The 18801-nt window shown below is 39.0% G+C and overlaps 1 protein-coding gene across 2 annotated transcripts in view; it reads right to left on the reverse strand.

Moving 5' to 3' along the window:
- The window catches only part of LOC121195502 (astrotactin-2-like), a 234233-nt gene that overhangs the window by 167998 nt on the left and 47434 nt on the right, over positions 1 to 18801 (reverse strand). The window lies entirely within an intron of this gene.

The raw sequence follows: 18801 nt of genomic DNA on the forward strand, positions 1-18801 counted from the left end.
AAGTTATCAAGTTTAATCACCATAAAGTAAGATTCACAAGCTGCACATATACTAGAAAGGACTGCATTAATTGCGCAAGAGTTTTTGGTTTTGTGTCTGTTCCTTATTTAAAGTCTCATCAGCACGTATACACAGAAGTCCAGCAGAAATTTGTGGCAGTGCTGCATCTGGGCTCCTTTCTTCAGCGTGTCACACACACCAGTACACAAGAGCTGTTCACCTGTTTGGCCCTCTCTTTCTTCCCAAAGCCCTTACTATGGTCCCGTAAATTCACCAAGGAGCATCACATTTCTCCATGGTTCATTCAATATCTCCCCATCACAGAAACATCAAACACCCTGCCATACATGCTGTGGGCGGATGATAAAGTAAATCCATATGCACAGACAGAATGGAAGAAAGAAAGGGAGGGCATGACTTATTCTTTGATTTTTCACAATGGCATCCAATAGGTGAGACGTGGTATTCGATTCAGAAAGACACGGCAACCCAAGGGTGATGTATTCGTGTCTGCCATGCAGAAAACACAACGTCAGCACTTTTTGCAAGCACATATTTAAAGATGTGGCTCTATTCACGGAATTACACGCACACATGCACACGTGAACAAACTTCAGTCACAGGAGCCTGAACACAGTGAATGCATAAACACACATGCATGCAAACTAAATCACGACAGAATAATAAATAAAAACCACAAGGGGTCATTCATCACAACATTTAAAATTCCATCTTCATGAGGAAAAACAAACCCCTTTCAAATTATAACTCATGCACTGCTGGGTGTCCATAAATCACACTACGCTGAGAGGAGAGGCGGCACAGAGAGGACTAGTACCACGGACAAACTTGTTCATTAATCTCCAATAGGCTGGCAGCTTTGCAGAAATGCAGTCCAACACACTCCCCTTAGCCTGCACTTCTACATTAATTCCCCCTAAAGAATAGCAAAAACATATGAAGGCTTATGTTTCATTTTAGCAGCAGAGTGATAATGGAGTGACATTGTATGGCTCTGCAGTGCCACTGAAAAATGGTGATGTGAAATTGCACAGACAAAGCATAAGCTGTTGAAATCTTGGTTCAAAACCATCTTCCTTTTAGTGGCTGAAACATAAGAAAGAAATATTTTCTGTAGCTTAGTGATGTCTTCATTCATTTCACCACTGCTGCAACACATCAGTTCATTGTCACTGACAAGTAAATAAGAAACTGTGCACTTGTCATGGAAATTACTACAAGTATACAAGTATGTACTAGTAAGATTTATTTGACACTCAAAACTAATTACCCTCCTTACATTTAAATTTAAATTCTACAGACTTTTTACACATGTACAGTTACAGTAGAGTCTAAAAACTTTGCAAAGTGCAATCACTCCTGCTAGAAAGCAATATACACCAGATGTCAGCTTTCTGTCTTTTCAATTCTGTTAATTTAGCCGCCTCTGCCACATCAGCGCCCTTAAAAGTTTATCTTTCATGTACTTTTTCTGTCTTCTTAATTTCTCTCAAATTTCCTTTCCCGTATCATCTCACAATGTTTTCCTCCGCATTTCCCACCGTTCCCGCTTTTTGTTCTCTCTCTCCCTCTCGATTACTGTGCGTCTCTCCGTCTCCATTCCCCTTCATGTTTGATCACATCTTTCCTCGACTCTTCAGTACAACAGCCATATAAATTCACAGTGGCAGATGTAGCCATGAGGGAAAATGGGTTTTCTGTTCATCTTCAGACCCTACAAATCCCTGCTGCTTTAGTCCTAAGTGACTTCATGGGGAGGAGAGTGGCTGGAAGCCCCATAATTCCACTCCTTTCTGTAGCATAGGTTTACATTACTCTGTGATTATTTTCCGTACTTTGCATTCCTTTTTTCCAACAATGCTCCCATTTTCCTCCTAAATCACTTTGCATGTAATTCTTTCCTTCTGCCTTTTGTTCTTGTTGTGCTGCACCCTTTTCCCATTAGCTCTGTGCTGCAAATTTCCCATCTTTTCCCTGTTGTCCCTGCTTTTTACCTTTCAAATCCTACCCTGCCATTGCCCTTTTTCCTCTCTACTGTGGATCATGTTGCCTCTTTCCTTTCATGTTTGTCTGTCAGGCTCGCTTGGTACCAATTCATCCCTTCTCACTTATCTCTTATCCTCATTCTTTTACAGACTGAATGCAGAATTTGGCTACAAACATCAGCGCTGAATTATTCAATGCTTCAGCACTTGCTAACCTTTTTTCAGCAGACATAGTATCAGCAGATTCCGCAGATTAAACTATTACCTCGGTTTAGTAGTCATCTTTAAATTACAGACGGAGAAGGACAACAGCAGGTTTGGACTTTCTGGTTGCTATGCAGCAGTCATGACCATCAAAGATCAGAGTAATCAGACTTGAATGTACAACCTCAGAATGAATCTGAAAGCAGTGGAGAAAGCTATGAAAGTCTGAGTTATAAGGGAAAAAAAATATTTACAGTGTTTAAAAAAATACTAGATCATTTTACCATTGGGGCATATTTACTGTACTACCTTACATTATTCCAGTGTTTACGTATTTCAGAAAAATCTGTATAAAAATAAAACTTCTAAATGCATTTTTCAGGCTGTGAGGAAAAAAAAATCAATACCATACATTATCAAATATGAGCATAATGCATTCAAGTAATTTGGTTTTCTCCCACATTCAAAAAATCATTACAGTACCACTATGTGAAAGCAATGAGCAGGATTTGTTTAGATGGCTGGCTTAGACAAAAAATGCAGCGTAATTAACATGGTTACAGAGTTTTACATTTGTTTTTTCTGGTCGTGTTAGAAATACAATTTAGCTGTTCAAATAAAACCTGGTTAAAGTTAGAATGTCCACAGCTTCTCTACTGTGGCATATTTCAGAGTGACACAGAATAAGTGAGTGGTATTCAGTTACAAGATGTGATTGGATTGCACAAATGGGGGCATGGTTTAGTGAGCACACCGTGAAATGGAGCTGTGCAGAGATAGGGAGCTGTGGGACTGTTCACCTGCACCAATTAGACCTAAACATTCTCTGGAAACACTGACAAAAGATGTTGTCAACTGAAATCAAAACACACACAATCTACTATGTTGTTGCTCTGCTAGCTACCCACCGGTTAATGTGAGGTTCAGAATGCTTTCATATGAGGAGTTGGGTTAGCTCATCCCATTTGACTGGACACATTCATGTAACTGTCTCTAAGTTTACAGAAACAGAAAAAAAATAAAATTTTTTGCACATATCATATGACAAGAGATAACGCAGGGCACAGGATTGTAACTTTTATGTTTTAAGTCACTGTGTATTTAAAATAAAATATATTTTAGGCAAGTTATTGTTATTACCTTGTACGTCGGTCAGTTCACCGACATCCAAGGTAAATGAACAGTAGCCTAAAGGTCATATAGGCCCAGTAGAAAAAACACCTGAGATACAGAGCAGTTTCTAATTATCAGGGTCATAATGAACACATACAGAGCTACACTTACTAAACGGTAGCAATTTTCATGGGCACTTGAATATGGCAACACCACAGATACCTGGTTAGTCAGTCTCACTTCTTTAAGTACCAGAGAGTCAAGAGGTTCAGAAACCCAAAGCTCATTAGACTTGATCATTAAGCTTGATTGAAGTGAATGTGAATTAAAGATATTCAATCACTGGATTAATTGCAGACAGCCCCTCCTGTGAGTTAGTTAAAGAAGTAGCAACTGGCAAGGTTTAAAATAAGGCATAAAATTACGACATAAATGAGTTTTTGTATAATTTCAGCCGTCAGTCAATTTAAGAGTCAGGATATAACCTGAGGTTCATACGTTCTCATAGAACTTAAATTATCTGCAAAAGCTGTTTCCAATGCAATTTCCTCCACAGTCTTCAGCTTATTTTTTTTTTTCTTAAACGATGAATGCAATATGACGTTCACTTTTATATTACCTCTTATCAAAAGAGATGCTGAAATCCCAGATAATCACCTATACTGGTCACCATACATGTTCTCATGAAAAGTCAGGGTATCAGAGCATTTCACAAAGATGTAGCACCATCTTGACTGCGTTTGTGTAGGTGTTTTGCTGTGTTCTTCTTTCCACATACTTATTGGCGTTTCTAATCTCTGCAATATTCACGTGACTCTCATTCTGATGGCATTTCCTCTGTTGAGGACAGAAATAGCACAGTCACCATGGATCTCTCAGATATGTCACCTCTCCTTGGCCCATTCTTTGAAGGAAAAAAAAAAAGGAGCCTACAATTGTAGATGTCTAATCAGATGCCTTGCTACACTGCATTAAGTTGTCCACGTTTCTGTACCTTCTTTCTTGGTGCATGTTTCACTTAAAAAAAAAAAAAAAAAAATGGGTATGAGTACATGCTTGAGTGGCAACTGCTAATAAAGAAGCAAATAATGAAAGTGCTACTCAATCAAACCTTAAAACCACATCAAACTCTTTAACAGCTAGGAAGTTTGATGATCAATTATATTGATCCTTTCTTCACTCCTGGTTCAATAGCTCCTGTAGAGCCTTAAGATGTGGAAAAATTGGACTTTTATATGGACTCTGGCATTACTACGACTCCCTTACGATCCTAATAAGCTTTGTTATGGTGAAACAACATGACTCGGGGCCAGCGCATTCAGCACATGCTCTGTGGTTTAGCCACCATCTGTGCACAGTGGCAGCAGCGGCTCGCTGATCCCCCGTAACCATCCACCTCCTGCTCCAAGGGAAGAGTGGACTACAGCAATATTTAGAGTATTCTTTAAAACAAATGCCAAGTAGCGGGTCATACGCATGTGTTACCACAAAAGAGACAGATGACATACCTAGAAGCATTCATGAGCACTGCCAGATGCACACAAGCACAGGTATACACACAGTCATACACATGGGCTGCCTTCTTTTCCAAACAAGCATGCCTTTAATGGGCTTCTGTTCTCATGCCACTGGGTGTCAGACAAAGACCTTCAAGGCAGAACAACATCCTTTACCCCTCTCTGCAAGTTTTTTTCTTTCTATCTTTTATTTGTCAACCTCCCACTCATTCTTACCTTTCCCCCTCGTGGTGTTTCTCCTGTCCCTCTCGCCCAGCAGGAAGTTAAAATGGCATGTGCCCTAGCATCTGCTCTCTGTTCTTTCTGTCCAACTAGAAGTCGCAGCGTGAAAGACAGGACTTGGCTCTCTGGTTAATGTTTCCACTCTGCTAATTCACCTTGGAGAAACCATGCCTGTCCATTACCTGGGCGCATGGAGAAATAGTACTACCAGTTTGGTCTCAGATGCCTGATATATACACAGTGAAGCCAGACTCTTATAAGCATTAAACAAGCTTGTTTTTAATACAGCAGAATGGAAGATTATTTTTCTTTGAACAAAGATCCAACCAAGCTTACAACAGTAACAACAGTACGGTACCTACAAACACTCTCCAACACTGCATAAGGCTGTGTAGGTTGATTTGTGTCAAACCTGTGTTCCCTTGCTAATACAGGGTTTGCTCAGTTGTTGAGAAATGTAATATGAAAAGAGGTGTGTTTTCAAACTACACGGAAAAACGTGTTATATCTCAATTGGTAAGGTAAAGTTTTATGAAGGAAGTGAAATAATCTATTCTGAAGTAACTGAAAATCATTTTAAAAACTCCACAGCCTAGTCTATGTAAATCACTAGAGAAATTACACTGACCAAAAGCCCGTACCTAATCATAAAATCTGATTACACTGTGATTGAAAACTGAATGAAAATCTCCCACAGCTTAACTGGAAAGCACCAGGTCGACCTTTCCATTTTGTCCCTCTCGCCATGGGAACTAATACATGTTTCCATCATCCTCTCCCCATCCCCTTTTCCATCACCTTGAATCCTATCCCTTCATTACTCCGCCTCTCTGTCCTCCCATTTTACATGCCACGATGCTCTGTGACACACACGGGGAAAAGATTTGAGGGCAGATAATGCTGTACTGAGTCGTGGCCTTGTGAATTATAACAGAGAATTAGAGCCGATTCGCTAGTGTTGTGCTTCCACCCACCCAATACCTGTGTCCCAGGCTTAGCCCATAACCCACACCCACCACTTTTCCTCTCTTAGTCAGTCTAACAATAAGTCTGTTTCAGACAGAATCTCCAAGCTTGCAGTCTATTCTGAAGGATGAGGTCTGCATCTATACAATATATTACAGAGATAAATCACAACTTTGTTCTGTAACGGGAGGTCTTTTTATGTATATATGCAACACTTAGTCTTTTTTTAATTAAAAGGTGCAATTTTAAAAGTTTGTGTTCAGGGAAAATATATTATGTTCCATTAGTAATGCCAGACACAACCAAAAACACTATAAATTTTTATGAATGATTTGGATAATGTAATATACTGTTGTAATATACTGTATACCCACTGTGCAATTGCAAACCTTCATTGATATTTAAACTCTACATGCCCTTCTGTTCACTTTTACATCTGAAAAGCTTATTTTTATATTATATTATATTATTTTAGTATTTATTTGCAGGTTGCCAGTTTTGTCCATTTGTTTTTGCCAGGAAGATAAAAATTATTTGCAAAAAAGTAAGGTATCCTCCTGACTTGAGTTCTCTGGAGTATAGTTTACAGTGAAATGTTACTAAACACTAAAATAACAGCAACAGCGAGCTCTGTGAGCATGACAGCAATTAAATTGTTTCTGTTCGATAATAGAGGAAATGGGACCTCTGCATAACATGAACATCACTATTTACTAAAATCTACAGGGGCATTCAGATAAACAATTTCCATTATACCACCCAATGGGCATTTCAAAGTATAATCACAGATAAATTTGTTTTGGCCTTCCCCATGAATGAAAACAGTTATCTTTGTTTTCAGTTCTCCAAGTCTGTTTGTTTTCTAAATGCATGCAGTTCAAGGTAAATTAGGCTTTTCAAAATTTTTTGATTCATAAATAATGGCCTTTGACTGAGTATTTTTTTGCACATTACAAACTAAGCAATTACAGCGCAGTCCATACAGAATCCCTCCATGAGTTTTATTTGATTTAATTACACTTCATGAATTGTAGAAAAAAAAAAAACCTAAATAATAAAACAAGACAACTGAATAGTGGAAAAAATAAAACTGGATGATGGATGCATCAGTTCTCCACCCATGAGGCCATCCCTGGAGGAAAAACATTTTGCTTTTCAAAATCACACACATTTAAAAAAAAAAAAAAAAAGTGTGTGTGGGGGGGGGGGGGGGGGGGGGTTGCATTTAGATAATGGCTAGCATTTGTTTTTTCCCCACCATTGTAATAGAGCCTCAGTATATTTCTCAGTTTAATGACATCCCATGATGCTCACTGTTTTCATGGTAACCAAATATAATTGCCACTGCTCATTCACCACTGCTTGCTCATTACTGTGGCAAATTAGTACTGCTGGAGAAGAAGAGACTGCAATGCCCCCACATCCTAACACCGCACCCACCCACACTATATCATGGCTCTTTCATTTGCTTTTATAAGAGATAAATGATATCTTCATATTGAGGCACTGTAAGCCAATTGCAAGCACACGCGCCCTCCTCTGTGACATTTCAGAGAAAGAAATGTGATTAGAAAGGTAATGCCAATATTTGCAGAGGTGTCATAAGGGGCCAATACAGGCTTGCTACAGCTGTTGATAACAAGGCAATAAGAAGGCCTGGACAATGAGGCCCTTGGGGTGACTTTGATTGAGAAAAAAGAAGGGCTGAGGAGTGAAAGGGGCAAGGAATGGATTTTTGCCCTTTGTAAAGACGCAGGCGTTAGAGTGCGGACAATGGTGCATACCTGTAAAGAGCAGCATGTGGGAAAATAACTGTGGACACACACAGTCATTTTGTTTTTCCTTTTTGCTTGAAGGACCAAATTATTTAAAAAAATGCTTTTCAAGGCCTTCAAGGATTGTTCTTTTTTGCTGTCCCATCAGGAACAATTGTGTGGTATTTAACAGAACACAAAATAAACACAAGACTAAAACTGTGAAATGAATGACTTTGCTTAATACTAGTGGAAGAAATATCCTTGCCTTGAAAGCTGGCGGGTGCAATGGAGCTATGTGTGATTATAGGTGTTTTTATGTGTTAGTGTGTGCTTGGGCCCATGTACCTCTATCAGAGGCAGCTGGGGCCTCAGCCCTTGTTATATTCCCTGTCGTTTATCTTGAAGTGAGGCCTTTATTTGTATCTGCAGCTGTCGGCCAAGTGTTACCACAACAGCTTGTGAGAGTAGACCTGTCAGTGAGCGCCAGGAGCTGAAAGGGAAGGTAGTCTTTGTCCATTCGTGCCAGATGCAATCAAAAACTCACTTTCGCCCCCCACCCCATCCCCGGTCTCTCCCCTGCTCCTCATATCCCAGGAATGTCTCCTCCCTTCACTTGCAGCTCCTCACCATATAGAGTGTTCCTATTGACACTTGTTTTAACCTAGCCCCAAGGTTAGAGTCTGCAAAAAGACATGTCAGTTTATCTTTCAATCAGGCTTTGGAGGAGGGGGAAAATAATTAGAAATACACCGTCTTTCAGTAGAAATATATATTGAATTGAGATTGCTTTGAAAATGCTAATAGATGACACAGGTCTGAATAACTCTCCCAAGCCCAATTCGGATAGCACAGATGTTCCCAATTGGTGCTTGAGTCATTAATGGCTGCTAGCAAAACACATCTGCTATCATTAGCATGAAGGGAAGGGAAAACAAGCAGTTCAAATATACATTAATGGGAAATTTCCCCAAGACTTTAATCACTGTGCTTCAAGGAGCCATTAAAAGAACAGCAAGAATTAGGATGAATCAATAGTGAGATATAGACGCAGATGAGGAGATATAGGAAAAAAAGCCGCTTGTCTCCCAGCTTAAGGTAGTTAGTTTGGCAGAGCTTGGTGCTGTTATCTTCAGAGTTCATAGAGGTTACGGAGATATGCAGTGAGGATGGTCTAATTCCAAAGGGTACACATCTCTGAAGTGATGCACCAACATAAGAAACACCTCAACTGAACACACTCATTTGCTAGCAATGTGTGTCCCCTGGTTTCAAATAATAATGTCTACCAGAATAACTTTTGCAAACTACAAACTCAGTATTCCACATAAGAGTGCTGGAGAATGGCTCGGAGAAAAGCCCAAACAAACACTAAGTGAAATAAGAACTATGGGATTAATAAATATTGCTGCTGGTCACTGTGACCAGGAGAGTCTGCATGCATGTAGGATTTTAGAAACACTTATTAACAAGTTTTGCAATATAAATAGTCTCAAACAGTTTGAATTGAGTGTCACAAGATGAAAAGAAAATGTATGTTATATTCAGTTACAAATATAAAAATGTCTGTAAACAAATCAGATAAGGTCAATATCAGGTTAACTGTGTCTTTTTTGAAATGTGACATTGTATTTTCTGTCTGTGTTTTGCACTCCTGTAACACAAGAGACATATTACAGACTGTTTTCGTTTAATGGTGCTCAAATGTACAGTTTCCATGAATTGCTTCTTTTTTTTAATTTCCCCAGAACACTATATTGATTAAGCAGATTTAAATGGCAATCACCCACACACACACACACACACTGAGAAAAAGTCACATAAGCTGTTTCATGTACAGTACGCTATGTTTTTAAGTGGATATATAAAATACTGACGCATTTACAGTTAAACTTAATCTTCATCCCTTCTTCACACATAAACAACCAATTATGGACATCAGCTCTGTGCGATGACATTACGCAGTCATATCAATCAAGCATTTGCGCGTGCATGCACACACAAAAGCAGTCCAGAGAGCATGCTTGAATAGTTATTCAATAATCCTCTCCCTTCAGCACCAGACTTTTCTTTTGTTCCTCGAACTCCTGGTCTCCATCGGTAACTGTTACCCAGGCAACAGAACAGACAGAGAGAAGGTGAGTGAATGGGCAGAAGAGAAGGGGAAAAAACAAAGATGGGGGGATGCAGCCACTCGTACTTGAGTTTTAACCCCCCAAAGGTAATCTATAAATAGTATTCTCCCTCTTTCACTTGCACTGCAACTGTAAGTCTGAGGAGAACTAATTTGCTTCGGTCAAGACACTCGCCCAGCCAAACAAGAGCTCTATTACAACGGTTTGTGTTTTCAAGTATGCACGTGCTGTGAGTATGAAAGAGGGTCAACCGGACTGTGTATGTGGTGCACATCAGTATGCCGGTACACATTTGTGTCTGGAAATGTTTTCCGAATGGATATTTTAATAGGATAAACGTTAAGAGAACTATTTAAAAACAGTTGTAGAGTGTAGTACAGAACAATAACTTCTTTTCTTTTACATCTTGACACACGCAACTCAAAATTTCCCCACATACAGTCATGAATGCCTTTATGTTGCTCATTTATGAAAGTTTAAGCTGGCTATATTCAGAATTCTATCTAAATACAGTTCAAACAAGGAAGGTTGTGGATTCAAATTCATTGACCAGCAAAAGCTATTCAGTGGCTGGTGGCCTTTCTGTTTCCTGTGTCTGCAAGGATTTCCTATCCATGTCCAAAGACATGTAAACTGATGATTTGGAAAACCTCTCTATATACTTGGTGAATATGTTTGTCTATCTGTGTCAGCTCTGTGAAAGACTGGTGACCTATCAAGGGTATACCCTGCTTTTTGCCCAGTGGTTGCTGGGATAGGCTCCAACCCTCTGCGTCCACAATAAGTGCTTTAGAAAATGGATGGATGAACGGATGGATACAACACAACCTGTTCAAATTCTAAAAGAGGTGAGTGATCCCGAATAATCATGCAAAAAGGGAGAGGAATGAGGTGCGTAGCACAGACACATTAAACACACAAAATATTCCAAACAAAGCTTGATAACACAACCACAGAAACTGCACAGCTCATCTAACTGACAATGCTTTTTTCAGAGGATGTCAGTTGAGCACAGTTGATTGTCCAAAAGCTGCAACTGAATTATCATAACAAACAAGGACATAGAGTCATTCATGGAAAACTGCACCAGGCCCTGTCCAATGTCCAACCCGGAATTCTGACCATGAAGTTCCTGCAGACCTGCAGGTGATACCTATTGCCCCTTAATGTAGCTGCTGCAAACTAAGCAGTCTGTGCCACCACTGGCACAATTATTACAACTATTGTTTGTCGCACATCTCTCTTACAACCTTAATATTTGCAATAGATATGTTGTGATGCAATTGAAATCATTTAGGTATGTTGTTTTTTGTAAGCTCACACCGAACTATGGGGGACACCAGGCTCACTTGTCTGATCACGTGCCTGACAAAGCATCATGTTATGCCTCGTTTATAGATGTTTAAAAGGAGAAATAACCTTTGTTATTTTGTTAGTAACCTTTGTTTTACAGTTACAAGCTGAACTCTATTTCTGATTGAATATTTACTGATGGCAAGCAGGGTTCAGTATATTATTGTACAGCTGGTACAGTGTTAAATATACAACCTAAAACACACAGTTGTAAAGAAGACAGCAGAAGGCAAAAAAAAAAAAAAAAAAAAGGTGGTGCAAGTATTAAAGGTACAACAGCTGTTAATCTCTTCTCTGCATCAACATGCCTAATTATTAGTCTTTCTTATACCTGGTACATTGAACTCGTCTCACAATGTCTCCACAGCTCCCCTTGTGGAAAACGTGTAGTCTGCTAAATACGAATGAATGTGTTTGAGCATTCTGACTAACAAACCAGTTCCATAACATGCTGTGCATCTAAAACGCAGATGGCTACTAATCAATGTGCACTGGGTTATTGACAAACTATATGCAAATAACTGCAAGAATCTAAACCTCCACTGACATTTTGACAAAAGAGCGGAATAATGGCACACTGTAAATGAGAAGCTATATATTGTATGTGCGCGCAGAAGATTCACCGGAGTTATATTCAAATTCAGCCGGGTATCACCAAATGGCACATGAATAACACTTTTGTTTAGACATTTTATGTCACTACACATTTTCTGCACGTCATTTCATGCTACGTCATTTCTCTACTGAATAAGCCCAAACCTTAACCAAAACCAAAAAGTTAAAATGACATGCGAAAAGCCTAAAATGCATAGACAAGACATGCAAAATGTCCTGTAAAGTGATGTGCTATTTATATGCCATCCCATGATATCGTGTAGCTAAATTCATTCAGATTGCATGATATAACTTATTAAAATTTGGAAACATTCCTTTCTCTGCAACTCTCATGTCACAACCAAAGTCTGGACCCTAGCCATTGTGACAGTGGCACAGTCCTTCAAGCAGCACCAGAGCACCAGACCATGTGTTTAGTGCCCTGCTAAAATCTGGGAACAGAGCAGCTATGAATGAGAACACGTGGGAACTGTGCCAGGAAGCTTCCATGAAGAGCTGCTTGTACCAGTTCCTCCCCTATGGATACAAGTAAGAGACAGAGCCAGGGCCAAGCAGAACACACAAAGTACATGCTAACTTGCTGTAGAAGAGTATGGTGAATAGTGGTCTGTAATAAGGTTCCTGTCCTCCTTATGGACTAATTAAAGGAAATTATATTTTTACACTTGCCCCAAGTGTATTGCTGGCCTCATATCTATGCACAGGGTACAGGAAGCTACCTGAACAGACCATCGTAAAAGTACGTCTGTAAGTATAGTTGTATAAAAATATTTGGTTCATATACGATGAATGATACAAACAAGACAATTATTTTGAACTGCAGAAAGTTTGTAAATGTTCTCGTTTGCTCTCTTCTGTGCTGTGAGTCGGCTTGGATGAGTAGGCCGCAGACATTTACAGTAATAACTTACTGTAGATCACTGATTAGAAAAGTCATCTTTTTTGTTACTTAAACAGGTAACTATGATTAGGATTAATTACATCAGCCCTTATTATATTTCCCAAGGAAACATAATTTATTTCTGACTCATTTTCAGAAATTTGCAGAGAGACTGCATAATTTGTAAGACAATGATAAATCCAAAGGATGAACACTGGTTACACAACAAACCAATGACTGAACTGTACAGCATGCATGAATTTATAAGGAGAAAATTATGAAACACCATGCTCCTTGTTTTCTAATTGCATCGAAAGTATCCACAGTATGCCTTGGCACTAATGTCTCTGGTTAAGAACAATTATCAAGGCGGTGAGGCAGGTCTTTCACTGATTTGATGGACAAGTGGGGAGGGTGCAGATGAATGTGTGTCTCCTCTGCTGTACAAAACCACTCAGCATCTTTTCACCTGTCTGACAGGTGTTTCAATAGGATGCCTTTCCATCTGCAAATACCATACTAGTGTACATAGTTTCTGAACCTTCCTTAACAGGGGTGTGTATGCGTGTGTGTGTGTGTGTGGGTGGGTCTAAAAAATGAAAAATCTGTGTTGTGAGGCATGTGTTGACATTACCGCATTGCTATTATAGGGACATACAAGGTAAAACAGTTTCAGGTGAGAGGACATGTAGTCTTTCAAAAAGAACCCTATGACTTACAGCAAGAACCAAAGGATCTCTGCCCAGAATAGGGACACCAAGGCCCACTCTTGAAACTAGGCACATTTAGATTGTCCCTGTGGATGAGAGGGTCACCCCAATGTGACTGCATGTTGCAGAAAGAGCACTAACTGCTATTTTCACGTGAGCACCAAATAGTACATTCAAGTACTTTGCCTTCTGGGAAACCGGTGAGCTGCTGGATTAGGTTCCCTCTTACAAATCTATAGTGGTACTAGAAAACATAAATGGCCAAATTAGTGACTCAGTTGCCTGGAGGGGTGTTAATGGAAGGAATTCCGCACGCCTGCGGTGCGTTGCTATTGAACATCTATGGCAGTCATAGATTGTCTATAAGGAACACCACACAAGGAGGCCAGAGAAGTGGCAATGGCAGAAATAAAACAGAAAAAAACATTTTCAACACATTGCCTGCTGTAGCACTCCTTGAAGCTGTCATTAATAGCCATTACAGACAAACCCTGATGGTAATCATCATCTAAACTGTTCATCTCTACCAAGTGTACTATGTTACCTCCAATGGATTGCTTCTGCCCAGTACTGTGAATGTGTTATGATGTAACATGCATACAGTGTGGCTTGGGGCGATTATAGAGATAAGGCTCATACTGGAACACAATGCACCTGCTAGTTTGTGTGAGAGTGACAACAAATTCATGTTGTTCAAGTGAGTGGTAGTCACTGATGACACAGAGATATATATTCATTCTCTTTGTTGTAGAAAATCTTCAGTGTTCAATGTTCAGTGCAAAATGGGAGTGGGACAATTACCTCTGCCACTGAATTTAACCTTGAGAAAATGTTTATAACTGCCCTTCAAGCTTGACATTTTTTTTCCTCATGTAAGCAACTCCAAAGGAGCAGAGACGTTTCAGCAGTGAGAAACACTGTAGCTGCAATAGCTGCAGTATGGAGTTCATAAAGATTATGGAGTATGACTTTCAGAAGACCTCAGCTGTCACAAAGGCTATGGAGAACTCTGGACGGAAGCTCAGGGCTCCCCATGACAGCATTCACTGGGGTAGTAGGGGAGTGGGGGAGAGCTGAAGGCCCTGGATATTGTGAGGTTGTCACAGATTAAAATGTCTCTTCAGTCTACTAGTGAACCTGGGAAAAGTGCTGCACTCTTGTCTTTGCAGACTCCAGCTGCAAAATAGCCAAAGATGATTCTGACACCTGATGTCTGCCAGGTTACAATGACATATTGGCTAAATGCCAATATGCCCAATCTTCCCAGCCCACTAGTAATACATTATGTGCAAGTTTTTCCCTGACTGGGGCAAGTAAGACTGGGTCTTTGTCTGAAGTGATGAACAAGGCAAAGTGCCACACGGCTTGTCGTTAGCTAAGTGGCAGTCATGAAGCAGGTGACTGTCTTTCAGTCATCATTCAAGAAAAATAGTCCTTTGTGCTCATGAAAGCTGAAATTGAATGAACAAAACTGAATTTGAGTTAGGAAAAGTCCATTTAAAACGAATACGTATTAAATTCACTGACTGTTTTCAAGCCATCGCATTTAATTCAAAATGGTCCTTTGCTAATTAAGTTTTGAATTAATGTAACAAATGTATTCTGGTTGGACCCCGCAGCTTTCTCTCACTGCAGTCACTATGCTTGATGGTCAGTGTGCCCTGGAACTTCCTGAACATTTACTGCAAATGTGACACTGAGACACAAAGTCCAAAAGACACCAGTGGCATATGAGACATGTAGCCCAGTTGTTTTTTTTTACTAATAGAGATACAAGTGTCAGGGTCTGAAACAGAATGCTTTCCTATTTTCATGTGCCAATGCTGTCAAAGTCACAGAAAAACAGAATTTTTTTCAGACACTCTTTCTTCATTTGGAACAGCCTAGCTACTGTTACTTGACATCTTGTCAGATGAAGGCATGTCTATCTTTGTAGAGTAGTGACTGCCACAGCGGACAAGGAGAAACTTGCTGTGGAGTCCAGAATTATATAACCCACAGTCCTGGTTTCATAAAGATTTTATTTCCTCTGGTGCGAATGTTCTCTTCAGGTGAGGAATCAAGTGAAATAACACAACACACTCCTGAATTCAGGAGCCGCAATCCATTTTTCACTTGTAGACATGCCTTAGCACGACAGATGTGTGCTAGGGGCATCAAATGATAAGTGTCACATGACACAGTGTTTTAGACTTGAGGCACATCATCACTTTAAGTCTGGGTCAGTTGTTAAACCACAGGTTTCTTTCACCAGGGATCAAGAGTTCAAATCCTGCATGATTCAATTTTGCACTGAAATATCCTAAGCTAAGCCACAAATTATACACTGCACTAAAATTATTATTCAAATCACCAACACAAGCAAGAATATAAAATAAAATTTGCAATTCAGATACAATCTCTGGTGGTATTAATCTCTTTTCATAGGTTGCGTCCAACAGATTTACATTAAGAACTAATAAAAAAAGTTAAAGGAAAAAAGCACAATACGTACCTTTAATTTAACTTCCTTATTAAATCAGTTTTTAAACATATTTTGTTTTGCTTCTAACAAATATGTTTTTGATTTCTCTTCCCAGAAAAAAAACCTCTAGGTACAAGGCACAGGAGAAAAATAGAAATATACAGCAGTATTACATCTTTGAATTAGAATATTTTGATGTAGAAAACAAATGCATTTTAAAAATATATCATTTTCTTATTGTCTTAATCTGCACTCTGGACTATCATGCTGTTTCCTATTTCTGCAATAATGAACTCTATGAAAAATAAAAAAATAAAAAAACTGTAAAAATGAACAAAGAAAGAAAGAAAACACTGTCTCCATATCTGAAGAGGTGCAGTTCTACACATAGCACAATGACTTTTTTGAGGTGGCATTTATAAAAGTTAATGTTTGGCTAGGGAAGACAGATAGCTGGAGAATTAGTAAAAAATTGAATATAATGAGCTTTACTTGCACACCAGAAAAAAAAAATCTTTATTTTTAGATCATATTATTATTAATTTGTATTACTGAAGTATCCTACAAGGTGTTCTAATATAAGATACAGTTGATGACACATAGAGCTACCAGGGCATGGCGTAATCTACCTGGAAGGGTCATCCAAGTAGAGCCTATGTATGGGAAATGCTGTTAGAAAATAGTACGACTCTTATATTTTACTATGCTCAAAGAATGATCATTAACATTCTCCAGCTCATTACAATTCAAAGGGTGAATGGGCCAATAACAACAATGAATGCTTTCCAATTAAAATTACTTAAACAAACTACATTAATCTTTTAGAATCCAATTGCGATATAAGTTTAGGTCACTGACATTTGCTTTCAGATAATATTTGTCTTTTCTCAGTGCACAGACTGCCCACTTAAGTGTTACTGATGTATTTCCCTCTAACGATGTCAAAAGAGAGTATCCTTCCCTCTGTGGATGTCCGCAATCAATGACTGTTTCACTTGTAGTGAAGAGCCCACAACGAATTATCACCTGATTCCACAGTTCCCCCAGCTCTGTAGAGCTTTTTAGCATCTTTCAGCTCATTGCTTTGGTTTTATGGCCCACCCACATTACAACCAGAGGGCAATGGCCCTGTTGTGTTTACAGCACAACCCTGTCTCCTACCAATTACGTTTATATACAACTCATTTGCAAGAGCAAATACTTTTTGCAGGTGATTGCGACCAGATTACATCTTCTATTAATGTAATGAGGATATGTTATTAATTTATATATTAAGCATGTCTCAAATTTTTTGATACTGAACGCATCAGTAAAATGTTATTATACAACACATTTGTTGTCACTATGAGCAAAAACAACGATAATATATTAAAGCAGAAATACTACAATGTGCATTTTTAATAAATCTGATACATATCTGATATAATATGACATTCATTAGTAATGGTCTGATGAATTTAAAACCAGGGGAACCAGAGGGGCGAGCACACATAAAAAAAAATTCTTCTCAATATTCACTAGGGCTATTACTATGTCTTTTTTCTGGTGTTTATGCTGAAAATTAGGCAAATGAGCACACTGAGTCTGAGACTTGATATAACACTTAAACCTTTCTATGTGATGTTTGAGTAATTTAAGTGATGCATACTGAGCAGTGATGATATAAAGTAGCTTTATTAATGACAGAAGAATAATGAGTTCCTTCAGCGAATCACTTTTCAAATATTTTTTAAAACTCTAGAAGCTTCATGCCAGTGTCTTTAAGCTGCTCGCTACCAGTAATTTTAATTAGCCCTGATTTTGTATTCATGGCGCAATAACACGCATGTGTAAAATTATAGAAACCAAAAGGTGACTGAAACAATTAAAGCTTGGAGCGATTAAATGTAACTCGCTTGGACTTTAATGTAATAATTGAAAGTGTCCTCACCCACAGTAGCATTATGCCTGCCTGTGCCAGGGCACGGTGAAAATTAATTTCTGTAGCCCCTGATTCCACAAGAACCACATTTGCCTCAAATGCCTCAATGACCCACCACACTGATGGTCATATATCACCAGTGACTGCTTAATTATAAGGGAGCCATTTCAACCGTGTAGGGTGCACTGAATCTTCATGCATATCTATCAGCACAGAGATAAGAATAGTAGTCCTCCCTTCCCATTGTGTGAGCTCAGGAATATTAAATGACCTCAGGCATATGCTCAATTATACGAAATGAACCAGGCTGAGTTTAAAAATGAAATGTTTTCTGTTCATTTCAGTTTTTAGTCTTTTATTTTGTTTTGGTGGTTGGCTAACTGGTGTATTTAACATTACGTCCAGATAGTCAATGAAACATGTCAAATTTCCATTTTGTGTTGTGCTGCAGACACCCAGATCTCATACAATAGATGATTATGCTCTGTAACGTGGCATATGAAAGGCTCTGAACTGCCAGCCTTTATTGCATCTCATTTTGGTAAAATACTACCTGTCCTCCCAGTGAACTCAAACATGCCATTTCTTTGAAAAATCCTCCACAGTGCTGCACACAATATGACTGATTGCTGTTTCCTCTGAACTTCATATTCAAAGTCCCACTGCATTATATCATCCCCTGTCCTGATGAGAAAGAAATGCAATTATATCTCACCTATAATTCTTTTTTCTCCCCCAAAAAAATGTTCTATATTGCATCATCATCAGCATTGTGCATCATGGATGGTTTCTGGTGTAGAGGTTGCATTGGAGAGGAGAAAATTGCTTTTTCTCTGAGATCTGTCATAGCTGTGGAATGGGGGGCTTTGTTTAAGGACTGCTTCATTACATCTCAGAGGTCTGATCGAACCACCGGTGTAACTCTTTTCTGGAGGCAAACT

This window comes from Toxotes jaculatrix, chromosome 16, assembly GCF_017976425.1.
Source record: "Toxotes jaculatrix isolate fToxJac2 chromosome 16, fToxJac2.pri, whole genome shotgun sequence".
Lineage (NCBI taxonomy): Eukaryota > Metazoa > Chordata > Actinopteri > Toxotidae > Toxotes > Toxotes jaculatrix.